The sequence below is a fragment of the Microcaecilia unicolor genome, chromosome 2 (genome assembly GCF_901765095.1).
Source record: "Microcaecilia unicolor chromosome 2, aMicUni1.1, whole genome shotgun sequence".
NCBI lineage: Eukaryota > Metazoa > Chordata > Amphibia > Gymnophiona > Siphonopidae > Microcaecilia > Microcaecilia unicolor.
Window position 1 is genome coordinate 511,830,967 of NC_044032.1, and position 17,473 is coordinate 511,848,439.

At 42.2% G+C, this 17,473-nt stretch overlaps 1 protein-coding gene across 6 annotated transcripts in view; it reads right to left on the reverse strand.

Moving 5' to 3' along the window:
• LDB2 (LIM domain binding 2) overlaps positions 1–17,473 on the reverse strand; it is a 687,185-nt gene that overhangs the window by 414,947 nt on the left and 254,765 nt on the right. The window lies entirely within an intron of this gene.

Consider the following 17,473-nt stretch of genomic DNA (forward strand, 5'->3'; position numbering starts at 1 on the left):
TTCTATTATGTTATACTTAATTTCCTACTTTACATAACAAAATTCTGTGTTACCTATTACTATGTAAGCCACATTGAGCCTGCTTTTAGTGGGAAAGTGCAGGATACAAATATAATAAATAAATAAATAAATAAATAATACGTTCAGGGACGCCCAAATCTCAACATTAAGGTCGACCTTAGAGATGGTCGTCCCCGATTTTCGGCCATAAGGGAAACCGAGGATGCCCTTCTCAAAAACGGCCAAATCCAAGTCATTTGGTCATGGGAGGAGCTAGCATTCGTAGTGCAGTGGTCCCCTTGACATGCCAGGACAGCAACCGGGCACCCTAGGGGGTACTGCAGTGGACTAACTGATGCACTAACTGAATGGAAAAAGCCCTTCCCTTACCGATCCCTTAGCGATTCGGAAAGGAACGGGCATTCATGAAGGAAATCGCATGCAAATGAGCTGCTCGCTGTTAGCTCATTTGCACACGATTTCCTTCCTAAGGAGGGGAAGCCAGTGCAGAGCAGCCAAGCATTATGCGTGGCTGCTCTGTGCACGCCAAAGATGGCTTCATACATGCAGACAAGCTGCGTGTATAATAGCTGTCTACAACTTTAAATAAATTGCCATCTACAACCTTAGAAAAATGCAAGTCCAGGTGAAGATGTCCAAGGATGTCTCTCTTTTTTTTTTAGAGTATGGATGAAGGACATCCTTTGCTATGCCTCTGTCCCTGCAACGGCAGTTGAGGATGTCCTTTGCTATGCCTCCGTCCCTGCAATAGCAGTTGAGGATGTCCAAAATGTGATGTTTTTGTGAGAAGGACATCTGTGCCTGCTATGCCTCTAACACCCCCTTTATTTATTTGGATTTTGGATCACAAGTAGCAGCAGTGGGATTTGAACTGGCCACCTCTGAATTGCAAGACCAGTACTCTAACCACTAGGCCACACCTCCACTCCACTCCCTTGAAATTTGGCCATCCCTGTGGGGGGGGGGGGGGCAGTTGAGGACGTCCAAAATGTTTGAAAGAAGGACGTCCACGCCTTCGTTATGCCTCCACTGACACACACATACCTCCCCCCCAGTGACCTGTATACTGCCCCCCCACAGGGACAGCCAAATTTCAAGGGAGTGAAGTGGAGGAGTGGCCTAGTGGTTAAAGCACTGGTCTTGCAATCCAGAGATGGCCAGTTCAAATCCCACTGCTGCTACTTGTAATCCAAATAAATAAAGGGGGTGTCAGAGGCATAGAAGGGGATAATCAAATGGAGACGCCCATCTCCATGGCTGCCCATCTCCGAGGACAGGGGCGGGACAGACCGTATTATCAAAAAAGGTGGGCGGCCATATTTTCTTTCGATAATACGGTTGGTGCCGGCCAAATGACTAGGATTTGGGCGGATTTGAGATGGTCTGCATCGGTTTTCAGCGATAATGGAAACCGAAGCCGGCCATCTCAAAAATCACCAAATCCAAGGCCTTTGGTCGTGGGATGGGCCATGATTCGTAGTGCACTGGTCCCCCTCACATGCCAGGACACCAACCGGGCACCCTAGGGGGCACTTTTAAGAATTAAAAAAAATTAAAATACCTCCCAAGTCCATAGCTCCCTTACCTTGGGTGCTGAGCCCCCCAAATCCCCCCCCAAAACCCACTCCCCACAACTCTACACCATTACCATAGCACTTATGGCTGAAGGGGGGCACCTAGATGTGGGTACAGTGGGTTTGGGGGGCGGTTTGGAGGGCTCCCATTTACCAGCACAAGTGTAACAGGTAGGGGGGAGATGGGCCTGGGTCCACCTGCCTGAGGTCCACTGCACCCACTAACAACTGCTCCAGGGACCTGCATACTGCTGTGATGGAGCTGGGTATGACATTTGAGGCTGGCATACAGGTGGGAAAAAAGTTTTTAAAGTTCTTTTTTTTTGTGGTAGGGGGTTAGTGACCACTGGGGGAGTCAGGGGAGGTCATCCCTGATTCCCTCCGGTGGTCATCTGGGCAGATGGGGCACTTTTTGGGGACTTGTTCGTGAAAAAAAAGGGTCCAAAAAAAGGCGGCCCAAATACTTGCTACTGCCGCCCTTCTTTTTTCAATTATCGGCTGAGGGCGCCCATGAGAGAAAGGTGCCCATCTCCCAATTTGGGTTGAAATATGGGCGTCTTTCTCTTTCGAAAATAAGCCTTTTGGTGGTAATCGTTTACCGCCAGGTTAACGTGGGAGCCGTGCGGCAAGTGCTTTAATTGCCGCACGGCTATTTCCTGCAGAAAAAGAGACTTCCCTTTTACCCGCTGTGGTAAAAGGGGGCCTCGGCGCGCATGAAAAACATGTACCCATGCCACCACAGGCCCCCTTTTGCGAGAGCTTGGTAAAAGGGGCCCATAATGAGTTTATCTTCTCGGGAACACTGGATGGAGCCTACAGGTCTATATCTGCTGTCATCTACTATATTACTACGTTATGTTTCTATGTATAAAATATGCATGTACATAACAACTCTACCTCTGATCTACACAAACTATGACCCTGGAAATGCCTACAAGTACATCACATAAAGTCGGTGCACACTTTCCAATGCTTACTTTTTATTCATGTATGCAGTCGTATAGTTCTGTAAAAGCCCTTTGGTGTGGGTAAGGCAGGCTTTACATACAGAAAAAGTTTATAAAATTATACCCCAAAACTCCTTGTGTGTGTGTTCAAAAGTTAGAATGAAGCCTAGTTTAAAAGACTTTGGGCCCAATATTCTGATGCAGGAGTTAGTCAGCCTGGATATTCAATGCCAGGCCATTTCCGGTGACCTGACATTGGTTTATTTTTGGCCGCTTCCAACTTAACTGGCCAAGTTGGTTTTCAGAGCTGGCCGGTTAAGCTAGACCCCACCAAATTTATTCCAGGTATTGTTATGGTCAAATATGGCCACCCAACTCATGCTGAAAATCAGTGGATAGCTGGCTTTATCATGCGATATAACTAGTTATCTGCTAGCTGCTAAATGTGAATTTTCAGCAGGTCTTGGCCAGCATGTGCTGCTGAAAAGTTGTGGATAGCCGGTTATGAGGCATTTAATTGGCTAGTTAAATGCTTTTAAATATCGGGGGGGGGGGGGGGGGGATGTACACAGTGTTAAATTGTTGGCTAGAGAAATTACCCTATTAAAAAAAACATTTTTGCAAAAGGTTCTTGCTGTGAGAAGCAAACAGAACTGTCATATTGTTTAAAATAGATGTAAACTAAAACATTGTAGGAGGTAAGAAGGGAAGAAAGTTGAAAATATCACTCTGTCAAACTGATTACAGTGTGAATCATCAAAAACTAAAAGTAATTGCCTAAAACCACAAATACAGAAGAAAGCAAGAGCTCACTATTGTCAGTCCTGAAGTGAGCTGAAACAGGGCCTGCCTCTGCTATGGGCTGATGCTCAGACCCCAACGCCAGTGCTAGAGCCGATCAGTGCTGGACTAGCGTTAATCTGCACAGAATGTTCAGAGGGCTCTAGCGTAGGAAACAACGCGCATGCCAAAGATGAGTGTACATAGTATTTAAATACTACTACTACTACTACTTAGCATTTCTAGAGCGCTACTAGGGTTACGCAGCGCTGTACAAAATAAACAAAGAAGGACGGTCCCTGCTCAAATGAGCTTACAATCTAAAGAACGAAATGTCAAGTAGGGCAGTCTAGATTTCCTGGGTAGAGGTGTAGAGGTTAGGTGCCGAAGGCGCCATTGAAGAGGTGGGCTTTAAGCAGAGATTTGAAGATGGGGAGGGAGGGGGCCTGACGTATGGGCTCGGGGAGTTTGTTCCACGCGTGGGGTGAAGTCAAACAGATGTTAACAGGTTCATTGCCTATTTCCTCCTCGATGCTCAGAGAACAGTGCACTGTTGGAAAATTAATTTGATTGAATTTGGAAGCAGATGGAAGCTGCTAACTGGCAATATTCAGTGGAGATAACCGGTTATCTTGCACTGAATATTAGTGGTTAGGCACCGAAACACTATTGAACCTGTCGGAGGCCGTTTCTGGCCAGTTAAATAGCACTGAATATTGGCCACAGACTATTGGGACCGGTGCTATTTAACATATTTATAAATGATATGGAAATCAGAATGACGAGTGAGTTGATTAAATTTGCAGATGATACAAAACTATTCAAGGTTGTTAAAATACATGCGGACTATGAAATATTGCAGGAAGACCTTAGGAAATTGGAAAATTGGGCATCCAAATGGCAGATGAAACTTATTGTGGATAAATGCAAGGTGATACACACTGGAAAGAATAATCCAAATCATAGTTACCTGATCCTAGGGTCCACCTTGGGGGGTCAGCACTCAAGAAAAAGATCTAGGTGTTGTAGATAATACACTGAAATCTTCTGCTCAGTGTGCAGTGGTGGCCAAAAAAGCAAGCAGGATGCTAGGAATTATTAGGAAAGGGATGGTGAATAAGACCAAAAATGCTATAATGCCTTTGTATCGCTCCATGGTGCGACTGCACCTTGAGTATTGCGTTCAGTTCTGGTCGCCATATCTCAAAAAAGATATAGCGGAATTAGAAAAGGTTCAAAGAAGAGTGACCAAAATGATAAAGGGGATGGAACTCCTCTCATATGAAGAAAGGCTAAAGAGGTTAGGGCTCTTCAGCTTGGAAAAGAGACGGATGAAGGGAGATATGATTGAGGTCTACAAAATCCTGAGTGGTGTAAAACGAGTAGAAGTAAACGAGTACAAAGACTAGGGGACACGCGAGGAAGTTATATGGAAATACTTTTAAAACAAATAGAAGGAAATATTTTTTCATTCAACGAATAGTTAAACTCTGGAACGCTTTGCCGGAGGATGTGGTAACAGCAGTTAGCGTATATAGGTTTAAAAAAGGTTTGGACAAATTCCTGGAGGAAAAGTCCATAGTGTGCTATGGAAACAGATATGGGGAAGCAACTGCTTGCCCCAGGGTTGGTAGCATGGAATGTTACTGCTAATTGGGTTTCTGCCAGGTACTTGTGACCTGGCTTGGCCACTGTTTGGAAAACAGGATACTAGGCTAGATGGACCATTGGCCTGACCCAGTATGGCTACTCTTATGTTCTTATGACATGCCGGAGTGTGCATGTATTTGCCAATATGCACAGCATGAGGAGCCATTTTAAAAATATACACATAGATGTAATAAACAGCATGAATCCAGCAGCTTCCACTGACCACTGCCAGCTGATATCGGCTCTGAATGTTGTGTGCAGTTCTAGTCTTCCCATCTGAAAGATGATATTGCAGAACTAGAGAAGATTTAGAGAAGGGTAACAAAAATAATAAAAAGACAGAACACCTCTCTTAAGAAGGTTTCACAGGTTAGGGCTCTTAGCTTAAACAAGAGACAGCTGACATAAGGTCTGATAAATGTTTATAAAATCGTGAATGGGGTACAATGTTTACAGAGAGAGGAGTTGCTTAATCTTTCAAAGACCACTAAAACAAGAGGACACATCATGAAACTAACAAAAGCAGACTGAACAAACTGTAGAAAGTATTTTATCATGGAAAAGATAATTAAGCTGAAGAACACAGTCAAGGTGATTAACAAAATAGGGTTCATCAGAGGAAATGTCCATACAAAATTATTAGCCAGCTAGACTTGGGAAAGCCATCAGTCAATGAAATTTATTGTATTTATTTATATATTCATGACATTTACTAGACCGCTTTTAGAGCTCAGAAGCTCAGCAGAGTGGATTGCAGTAAAAGAATAAAACAGTTACTAAACTCATGGCTAGGAAAAGAAAGGGCAACAGCGCAGGTAAGATGCATCAACACTCCTCACCAAGTGTCTGAGCAAGAGAAAGCTGGAAAAGCCAAGCTTCAAAAGCCGGCTTATATTTAGGGAAGACAGACTCTTGACAGAGGTATAGAGGAGATAAGGATAAGAAAGAGGAATGCTCTTTGGGATCTGCTGGATATTTGTCACAGTTGCAACCAGGATCCTGGGGTTGATGTATTTTGCTCTGACACAGCATGGCTTATCATGAGGTCCTTTTACTAGGCTAAACTAAAGCTTGGAGAAAACAGAAAGAGGCTGGCACACTACAACAATATGAAAAAATATATGTGTACACTAAACAGAAAAAAAAAAGGAAAAAGGAAATAAAAACATAAAAAGCTCTGTGTTTCTGAATTTAAAACCCTTTATTCATGCATCAACTCCCATGATCAATTTATGTTTGTAATTTTACTATATGTGTACATGTTCTAACAGATGTATACTATATCGACCCCTGATGCAGCCTGATGGCGAAACATGCCAGGTCGTTTGATGTATGAAAAGGAGTGTCTGATGCATGAATAAAGGATTTTAAATTCAGAAACAGAGTTTACCGCACCTTAAAAGGGCTTACCGGAAGGCAGGCTGAGGCATCCCGTGGTAAGTTTGAAATATGCGTGCGTCACCCGCATGCTAGAAAATATTTTTTATTTATTTTGAGTGAGAGGGCGTGAGAGTGGATATTTCTGTGCTAATCAGTTAGCGTATCAGCTTTGCTGCATGCTGATTAGCGCAGGATTAGTGAATGAGCCCTTACTACCTACAAAATAGGTAGCATTCAGGGCTCACACACTAATTTTTGTTAATGGCTGTGTGATAAAAAAAACCTGTATAAGGATGCGCTAAGATCACGTTCTACTGCAGCTTCAGAAAAGGATCCCAATATGTTTTACTTTGGATTTAGCTCACACCTTTTTCAGTAGTAGCTCAAGGTGAGACACATTCAGGTACAGTAGATATTTCCCTGTCCCTGGAACGGTCACAATCTAATTTTGTACCTGAGGCAATGGAGGGTTGTGACTTGCCCAAAAGCACAAGAAGCAGCAGTGGAATTTGAATCTGGTTGGTTGTCAGGCTACTCTTCCACCCATACATTAAATTAAATTAAATGATAGCCGTCCAGCACTAGATACCAGCTCTGGATCATTTTCAAATTATCAGTCTATGGACAGCGGTAAGGAAATATTTTATTAGCCACTTATTAACATTAGAAGGGTTCTTCCTTAGAAATATTTTATCTAAAGATTCAAATGTTCACTACTCAGTGCTGATGCACTCCTTTTAATTAATCCAAAGAAAGACCCAGTGTCAATACTTAGTGGCTGAGGTCTGTGATGGTAAAAAAAAAAAAAAAAAAACAGGTTACTGGGATTTGTCTTTCGAAACCCTTTGCCTTTTTTTTAAAGAAAGGTCTGTTATGAATTTTAAACATACTGCAAAAATGTACTACTATGAAAAGAAACGAAAAACCTGGAGCCTGTAAACATACACATAATCATAATACACAAAAGAGAAAAATAACATGTGAGTAATCCTTTAATCAAATAGCTTTTCATTGTTCCAGCATGTAACTTGCTCTTTATAAATACCCCCCGAGTGAAGAACATAAGAACTATAGTAATAACATACATTAACAATAGAGCATATAAGGCTAAAATATCAAATTCATAGCAATAAAGAAAATGGATTTTTCCAGCGATACTATTGTACATGGGAGCATGCTGCCATTTTATTTGGAGAGTCCCCTTCACTTGGAAGTACAGTGTGCTGTTTTTTTTTTGTTTGTTATTTCCTCAGTACCATTTTCTGCTGACTGCCAACCATATATGATTGAAATCATTACACACCATTCAGGGCGTTTGTTGTTCAACTTTACAATATAGCCCCTGACGCAGTCCTTTTTTGGGCGAAACATGGCATGTGTCGGGCATTGTATTTGATTGAGATTCTGCAATAAAGAATGTTTTGGACTGATCACTGATCTGCTGTGTTCTTTTCCACTTCTTACCCACCATGAATATGCATGAGATAAAATTGCACACACCACCTCAATTCTATGCAAATGTATCTCATGCATATTCATGGTGGGTAAGAAGTGGCTAGGCACTGAGTCATGAGTACTGGTTTGACAACCCCTGCTCTAAAACAATGCCCACTTCATGCAGGTCACCTTAAAAGGGGGTGCCTGTTTTAAGAGGGCAAGTAGGCAGCTACATAAGTGCTTTTTTTTTTTGTTACATTTGTACCCTGTACTTTCCCACTCATGGCAGGCTCAATGTGGTTAACATGGGGCAATGGGGAGTTAGGTGACTTGCCCAGAGTCACAAGGAGCTGCCTGTACCTGAAGTGGGTATTGAACTCAGTTCCTTAGTTCCACAGGACCAAAGCCCACCACCCTAACCACTAGGCCACTCCTCCTCCACTTTTAAGGCACTTAGGGGAGGAATAGCCTAGTGGTTAGTGCGCAAGACCTTGATCCTGGGGAGCTGAGTTTGATTCCCACTGTAGCTCCTTGTGACTCTAGGCAAGTCACTTAACTCTCCATTGCCCCAGGTACAAATAAATACCTGTATAAACTACACAAAGTGCTTTGAATGTAGTTGTATTAGAGAATTCAATTGTTTATTATTGTAAAATCCAATATATATTCTTAATTTTACATTCTTAATTTGTATATATTCTTAATTTGTACAACCATGTTTCAATGTATCAAAACGTTTTAAGGATTTTCAATTTTATCACAATTTTATCACATTTTGCAGTGCAAGGACACCTTCTCCTAAGTCTGACTTTGGGCATTTTGCTCAAAACGTCCAGAATCTGAATAGCAAGTATAGCCATTTTTAAAACTGCAAACATATCCCCCCCCCCCCCCCCCCCCCCCCCCAAATAGCCACTTGATAGATGTTTTTCCCCCCAAAAAAATAGCCACTTGATAGATGTTTTTGTGCTCTATGTGTTTATCCTTTTGGTCCATTTTTGAAAAAAAAAAAAATGTCCATGTGAAAAATGTACAAAATCAAGCCAATGGGGTGTAGGAGGAGCCAACATTCTTAGTAGACTGGCCACACAGACATCCCAGCAAAGCAGTGGGGCACACTAGGGGGCACTGAAGTGGACTTCACCTAATAGTTCCCAGGTACACTTCTCACTGTTTCTCCCTTATATTGTAAAGTGAGCCCTCCAAAACCCACCAAAAACCTACTGTACCCAACTACACACCACTACAATAGCCCTTATGGCTGCAGGTATCACCTAGATGTTTGATGGGTTTTAGAGGGCTCACACTTTCCACCACAAGTGTAACAGTTAGAGTGGATTGTGGGCCTGGGTCCCCTTCTCCACAGTGCACTGCATGACCACTAGGCTGCTTCAGGGACCTGCTTGCTGCTCTAACAGGACTGACTATAAAATCTGAGGCTGTCATAGAGGCTGGTATGTACTGTTTCTTTTACATCTTTGGAGGGTGGGAGCGGGGTCAGTGACCACTGGGGGAGTTAGGGGGCCATTCCTTTATTCGTCCAGTGGTCATCTAGTCATTTAGAACACTTTTTTGTGGCTTTGTCATTGTTAGAACAGGTCTAGCTCAAAATATCTTAGTTTTAGTCATGAACACTTTCGTTTTGTTCCATTATGCCTGAAAAATGTCCAGGTCTTAGGAACACCTAAATCCCACCTTTAACACACACCTGACACACACCCTTGAGATTTGGATGTACTGCAGGCAAACTATATAGAAAGACGACTGGAAAATGGGTTTTGAAAATACCAAATTGGACGTTTTGGTGAGAAAAGCATCCAAATACTGCTTTATGCCACTTTTTAGACATTTTTCTCTTTCAAAAATGAGCCCCAAAGTAGCCTATGGAACTTTCTAAGCCTAAGTGCTTTGAAAATATACCTCCATGTGTCTTTACAAAATATTAGCACAAGTGGCAGAAATTGTGCCTACCTTGGAGGCGCAGACAATTAAACCTGCTCCTCCCCTAGGTCTGAACTAAAGTTTAGAGAAAACCAAAAGAGGCTGGCACACCACAACAATATGAAATAGTATATAAGTGTGCAAAAAGAATGTCTGATACATGAATAAAGAATGTTTTATTCAAAAACACAAAGCTTTATATATTTTTGAACTAAAAGCTTGCCTAATCATAAGTCTTCACCAGACTCTGAAACTTGTTGTAATCTTTGGTCCATCTTATTTCCTATGGCAAAATATCCAAATCCCAGGGACAGTAAATGAAACAGTTCTGTCATCCATTTTCTTTTGTTGCCCTTGTGTCATTGGAAGTGAGCATAGCCAGAAGTCTATCTTGTGAAAACTGTAATTAATGTACAGGGGTATAAGAAGACAGATGCTCTTTAAGATAATTAGGACACAAACCATTTAATATCTTAAAAAATGTACCAAGTGCTTTAAATTGTCCATGATACTGAATAGGAAGCCAGCGCAGGTTATTCAGCTCAGGTATGATGTACTACAAACTACTACAAATCATTTCTACAGTGCTACCAGTCGTACGCAGTGCTTCACAATTGAACATGAAGAAAAGACAGTCCCTGCTCAAAAGAGCTTACAATCTAAATCAGTCCCAATAACTACAGCAGTACTTTGTTTCAACATAGGAATTCTTTTATGTTTCTCAGGTAACACCAAAAACAACAAATTACCTCAAAATTCTCTGAAAAGCCTCAAACTGACACAAATAAGGGGCCCTTTTAATAAACGGTTGGCGAACGGCAATAGGCTTGCCGTGCACCGATCCAGAACTACCGCCAGGCTACCACAGCAGCCAAGAGGTAATTCCACCCCCAGGTATTCCCAGGGGTGATGACTGGACACGTATCTACTTTATACACTATGCATGTTTATATGTAAAATAAAATTGAAAATCTGTATATGCCAAAGAGGAGGAGGAAGGAAGATCCTCAGGGTCAAGATGGTTTAGGGATAGGAAATGAAGTATCCGCTGTGTTTGGGGCTTGTGTCCCTACAGCTCCCAGAAAATGGCGCAAGGAGCCTGAGGACTAAGGTGTAAGTATCCGCTGTGTTTGGGGCTTGTGTCCCTACAGCTCCCAGAAAATGGCTCAAGGAGCCTGAGGACTGAGGTGTAACTCAGGCTATCTACCAAAAGAGAATTCTGAAAAACGAGAGTGACTCAGTGTATGTAACAAAGGAGAGTTCTAAGGAGTGACAGTGACTCATTGTATCTACCAAAGAAATGTTCTGAAGAGTGAGAGTGACTCTGAGCCTGCAAGAGGAGAAAGCTTGTGAGTGTGTTCTGGTCACCAGCCAAGTGAGAAGACAGCAGAGACCTATGAGGAAGAAAATCTTCTGTCCTGGGAGTGAAGATTTGGAGTGTCCAAAGAGAGTGGAGAAAATTCAAGAAGTTAAAGGATCCATTAATGGATTTTTCTTTTGCCTGAGCCTGGATATACTGTATGTATGATCTGAATTTTTGCTACACGCTACATCAATACCTGTTCTAAAGAAAAACTTCAGTAGAAATCCCTTTTCTATTGAGCACTCTGTCAGGCTGGGCAGTGGTTTTTTCAAAATTGACTGTGCTAATTGACAGTGGAGACAGGAGTAAGAAGAGCTTCCAAAGATGATAGTTTTTCCTCACATTCATCATGGTCCCCAGGGTAAGAGGTATAAACTTTCACCCCTCTACACAAACAAATACCCTGGAATCCATTCAGAAGGTACCCTTGGATAGTTAACAATTATATCTGTCTATATAGAACTTTTTTTGTTGGGATGATGCAGTAACAAACCAGTTCCATCAAAGGATTAACCAAACACCTTTCTTCATTTACGCACCCCCTTCACACTCTGCTACCCACCTACCCTCTCCACCCCTCCTCCACATACCTCTCTTGTTGAATTTACATAACAGACATCATTTCGCTGGCTCATTGTTGTTCCTTCCATTGCCAGATAAAATCCCCTTCCTTATTATCTAGTATTAGTACTATTGCCTTCTAACTCCCCATCCTACACCCCTCCCCATTTAACCCTACCTTCCATGTTTCCCCAACTCAACTTTCTCCCTTTCCCTACTTCCCTGTCGATCCTCTACCAACCAACTATTTTTCAGTTGTTGAGCATCCTGTCTTAGCTTCTACCTTCTGCCTCCAGGTTTCAAATGGACCCCATAAAAATTCAAATTCATCTACTAAATTACTTCTAAATGCCATAATCCTATGGCAGTTGTTTCATTGGGCATCAGTTCTGATACTCTTTCTATTGTACCTTACTGGAAGCATTATTTTAAGAATCTGGTGAGTAGAAATCAAAAGGGTAGATATCCAGCTTGGTTATTCAATGCTGGGCCATGTCCAGGCACCAGCATTGAATATCCAGGTTTATGCGGCCTGCTGTCTCTTATGCGGTTAAGTGCAATATTAAGCGTCACCACATAAAGATAGGGCTGAGTTTTAAGTGGTCTAATTTGGCTGCTTAACTTAAGGGGTCTTTTACAAAGCAGTGGTAAGCCCAACGCGGGCTTACCTCTTGCTAATCCAGAAATACTGCCAGCCCAACATGGCTGCCAGTGGTAATTCCAAGTGGAGCACACACCATTTCTGGTGCTCTGGAAATTTCTTTTTTTCTGTAGTGCGGCACTAACCCAGCAGTAATCGGGCATTGCCTCGTGCTGCCCAGTTACCACCAGATTACCGCAGGAGCCCTTACCACCACCTGAATGGGTGGCGGTAAGTGCTTCCTGCCGCATGGCCACACGGTAAAGGTTATTGTACTGCGTGGCCATTTTGGGGGGGAAATCTTATCCACTGTGGTTAAAAGGACACTGGCATGTGGGAAAAAGCGGCCCCCGCTGCTACCACAGGGCCCTTTTTCCTGCAGTTTAGTAAAAGGACCTCTCAGGCAGTTAAATAATGAATATCGGCACTTAACCGCATAAGTACCAACTCCACCCCCAGACCACCCACAAAATAGCCACCTTTCAGTTGAGAAGTTAGTGCTGATATTCATTGTCAGTAACTGGCTAAATGCTGCTGAATATCAGCACACAGCCCCACACAAGTGATTTAAGTGCCCAAGAGCATTCTGGCTGATATTTGAAGCGAGTTAACCGGCCAAGAACAACTGCCAACCGGTTAACTCGCTTGTATGCAGCTATCTGATCATTTTCAGCAGCACTTAACCAATTAATGTCGCTAAAATGGCCAGTTAGTGCCGAAGTGGAAGCTGGCAATGGAGTCCGGTTAACTCCCAATATTCAGAGCTAATTGGCTATGTTTAGCGTATAAACAGGACTGTATAAATAGCTGTCCTATCTTTATGCACTAGCCCATGGCTGGTTAAATTTGAATATTGACTTAATCAGGCATGCTCTAGCCAGCTTTAAAAAAGAAAAATATAAATTCAATGCTGAAGCCTGTACAAGGCCCGGCATATATTGTTTATAAAAATTCCATAATTCACATGCTTACATACAGAAAGTACACACTAATCTTTACATCAGCTCTGTGTGTTCTTTCACACCTATGCTAGTATTTTAGAAAGTCAAGTAGGTGCAATCTTGACTTTATAAAATATGTGAAAATGTGCATTACCTAGGCATGACTTTGTAAAATTACCCTTCATAAGAATAGTGCCCAAAACAGAAACAAGCAGGGTTTGATCCAATGTGAAGTTTTAGAATTTAAAGAATTCCATATAACCACATGTGTTTACATTCAAGTCTTTAAGGAATTAAAGCAACAAGATCTCACATTTCAAATATTTAAAATATGCAGTATTTGGGAGTCTGCTGTATCTGCTCTCTGATTTTTAGCCTACTTTTTATAAATAAAATACTTTCAGGCAAAGGTTAACCGAAACCCTGGAGACAAATATGCTTTAGACAATGAACTAAACAGAGCAGTAAATGAAGGAAATACCAGGAGAAAATATAAAGGTCCACTATAGATACAATATATTCTGTGCAAATAAATAAATAAAAACCTCTTGTGAGACCCATGTTTTAATACATTAGAGCAATCTCTGAAATGTCCTGAATATTCCTAATTTTTAGAGTCACAGAAAAAAGTGAGTCATTAATTTTTGCTAGTTGTCTGCTTTTAACCCAACCTTTCTTTAAAATAACTTGTCTAGCTAGTAGTTAAAACAAAATACCTTTTGATATTTATTTATTTATTCTTATATCACACAATTATCCAAAAAACAAGTTTCAGCTCAACATGGCTTACAATTATTAAGAGGGATTACAGTATTATTATTCGATTACATATATTGTGGAATATTTGTGCATATGAGATTACAGAAAAAAGAGGGGGACTCATTTCAAGCTTTTGCAATACAGCAATGATCCAGAAATGAGCCTGTTCACACTACAAACTCAGCAGGGAAGGAAATAAGGAAAAACGAGGGGAAAGACCTCAGAAAAGGTGACACATGGCAAGACTGCTGGAATTAGTTCAAAAAAGAAATGTCACCATCACTTCTTTAATCATTGGTCTCAAAAAAAACGCGATCCTCCCTGTGTGTAGAATTTTTTTAAAATTTGCTCAAAAGTGCTTCAACAACAAATTTGTAAGGTCTCAAAAAAGAGAACAAGAGAAAAACCACTTAGCTGGCTGCAGCGTCTAGGACAGGCATCCACACCCGACGGACCCGTTTCACCGAGGGGCTTCTTCAGGGGCTAAGGACGCCACCTCCAGGCTGATGATCACTGCTCCAGTGGATCTGTACAAAGACTCATTAAATCTGCCTGGCTGAGTTTGTAGTATGAACAGACTCGTTTCTGGATCATTGTTGTATTTTATATGAGATTAACCATAAACTTTCTTGAAAAGGTATGTTTTTAGTACTTTTCTGAATTGGAGATAGTTGTTGATGCTTCTTATGACCTTTGGAATTGAGTTCCACCACTTGGAACCCAGGTAGCTGAATGGAATGTTTTTGCAGCAGGGTAGGTGAAATAACAGGTATAACTCCTGGTTTCTGGGCTTGTATTCCTTGGTGATAGTTCAGTTAGATTTAACTTGTAGTCAGGAGACATGCCAAACAGTATTTTAAAGATTAAAGTGCTAGTTTTAAAGAACAGTCTAGTTTTGATTGGGAGCCAGTGTAGCAATACAAGCAGTGAAGTTACTTTCTCGTATTTTGACTTTTTGAATATAAGTCTTGCTGCCGTGTTTTGAACGATCTGCAGTGATTTTAGCACATTATCTTTGCATCCTATGTATGCTGCGTTGCAATTATCTAGCTGTTGTAGTATCAGAGATTGTACTATAAGATGGAATGCATGTCTGGGAAAATAGTCTCTTATCCTTCTCAGTTTCCACAGAGTTTTGAAACTCTTTGATGTCACTGCTGAGACTTGGTTTTCAAGAGATAGGTGTTTGTCGAGAATGATTCCTAGTATTTTTAGATGTTGTTCAATAGGGTTTGTTGTTTGGTCGGTTGTGAGATTTTGGTAAGAATTGGGATTGTGCAGGCTAGATAGTACAAGTAGTTTGGTTTTGTCTCTGTTTAGTTTGAGTTTAAAGGTGTTGGCCCAGTTTTCCATGAGGTCCATACCTTTTTATACCTTTTCAATATCTCTGTGATATTGTTCATGAACAGTATATACACAGTGACAACATCAGCATATATATATCAAATCGTAATAGTAATATTTTCTGACCTTGGCATATCAATTTTCTAAATTTTGTTATTAGTGTGGTTATGACAATCTCCGTGCTGTGTAGTGGTCTGAACCCTGATTGGGAGTTGTGGAGTAGTGGGAATTGCATCAAATATACTGTTAGTTGTTGTGCTACTAGACCAGTGGCGTAGCCAGACTGGCAATTTTGGATGGGCCTGAACCCAAAGTGGGTGGGCACAAAATTTTCTCTCTACCCCCCTCCCCCAGCAAAATTTAGTCACGCTAATCAGATGCATTTGTCACACAGGGTAAAGTGCTGCTTTTCAGTGCATCAGATTTCAGAAAATGTATTTAATAGCCTAACACCCTTTTCAGTGAGCTTTCAGAGGCCAAAACCTCCTGCCTCAGGTCAGTATAATGCTGTTACGGTATCCTCGCCTGACCTAAGGAAGGAAGTATTGGTCTCTGAAACTTCATTAACACAGGTACCATATTACTTTATCCTAAATTAAAAATAAAATTATTTTCTTTACCTTTCTTGTATGGCCATTTACTTTTTCTCATTGTGTCGCTCCCAGTCTCTAGATTCTGCTTTCCTTCGTTTTCACTTAACTCTTCTGCCACGGTTTCCTGGCCATTTCTCATTTTTCTCTCCTTTTCTTTGCTTTCTTCAATATTTTTCTGCCTCTCTCTCTCTCTCTCTCTGTCCTGATTTAATTCATTCTTACTATCCATTCTTTAATTTCCTTCATCTACTTATGGCTTTTCATCTTTTTCTCTCCCTTGTTCTCCCCATGCCCCTTCCTCTTATTCTCCAGTCTTTCACTACTCTCCTTTTCCATCCAGCAGCTCTCTTTTTTCTCTCCCCATCCTTCCAGTCTCGCCTCTTTCGCCCCATCCTTCCAGTAGTCTCCCCTCTTTCTTTCTGCATCCTTCCGTCCAGTGTCACCTCTTTCTCCCTACCCTTCCATCCAGCGTCTTCCCTCTTTCTCTCCCCATCCTTCCATCCATCTACCCTCTCTCCTGATCCTTCCATCTAATGTCTCTCTCTCTCCCTCTTTCTAACCAGTGTCTCTGTATCACTCTACCCTTTTCTGTTCAGTGTCCCTTCTCTCTCCACATCCTTCCAGTCTCTCCCCTTTCTCTCTGCATCCTTCCAGTCTCTCCCCTTTCTCTCCCCATCCTTCCATCCAGTCTCTCTCCCCATCCATCAGTTTTCCCTCTTTCTCTCCCCATCCTTCCATCTGTTTTCCCTCTTTCTCTGCCATCCTTCCATCTGTTTTCTATCTTTTCTCCCCATCCTTCCATCTATTTTCCCTCTTTCTCCCCATCCTTCCATGTTTTCCCTCTTTCTCTGCCATCCTTCCATCTGTTTTCCCTCTTTTCTCCCCATCCTTCCATGTTTTCCCTCTTTCTCCCCATCCTTCCATGTTTTCCCTCATTCTCTGCCATCCTTCCATCTGTTTTCCCTCTTTCTCCCCATCCTTCCATGTTTTCCCTCATTCTCTGCCATCCTTCCATCTGTTTTCCCTCTTTTTCTCCCCATTCTTCCATGTTTTCCCTCTTTTCTTCGACGAGGCCCACCCTGCATGCCAGCGCCAGCCAGCCCCAGCTCCCATCGCCGGCCACTGCTGCTTTTCCTGTTGAGCAGCAGGGCCGGCGCTACAAAAAGAAGAAGCGCTAACGGCGCTAAGGATGAAAAATGTTTAAAAAAAAAAAAAAAGGGCGGCACCGGCAGGCACTGTCTAGGCAGCCTTGAGGCATTGGCTGCTGGCTCGCAGGCCCCTCCCGGAGATGGGAGGAGCCTGCGAGCCAGCAGCCAATGCCTCAAGGCTGCCTAGACAGTGCCTGCCGGTGCCGCGCTTTTTTTTTTTTTTTTTAAACATTTTTCATCCTTAGCGCCGTTAGCGCTTCTTCTTTTTGTAGCGCCGGCCCTGCTGCTCAACAGGAAAAGCAGCAGTGGCCGGCGATGGGTGCTGGGGCTGGCGCTGGGCGGGCCTGGGCTGAAATTGGATGGGCCTGGGCCCAGCCAGGCCCACCCGTAGCTA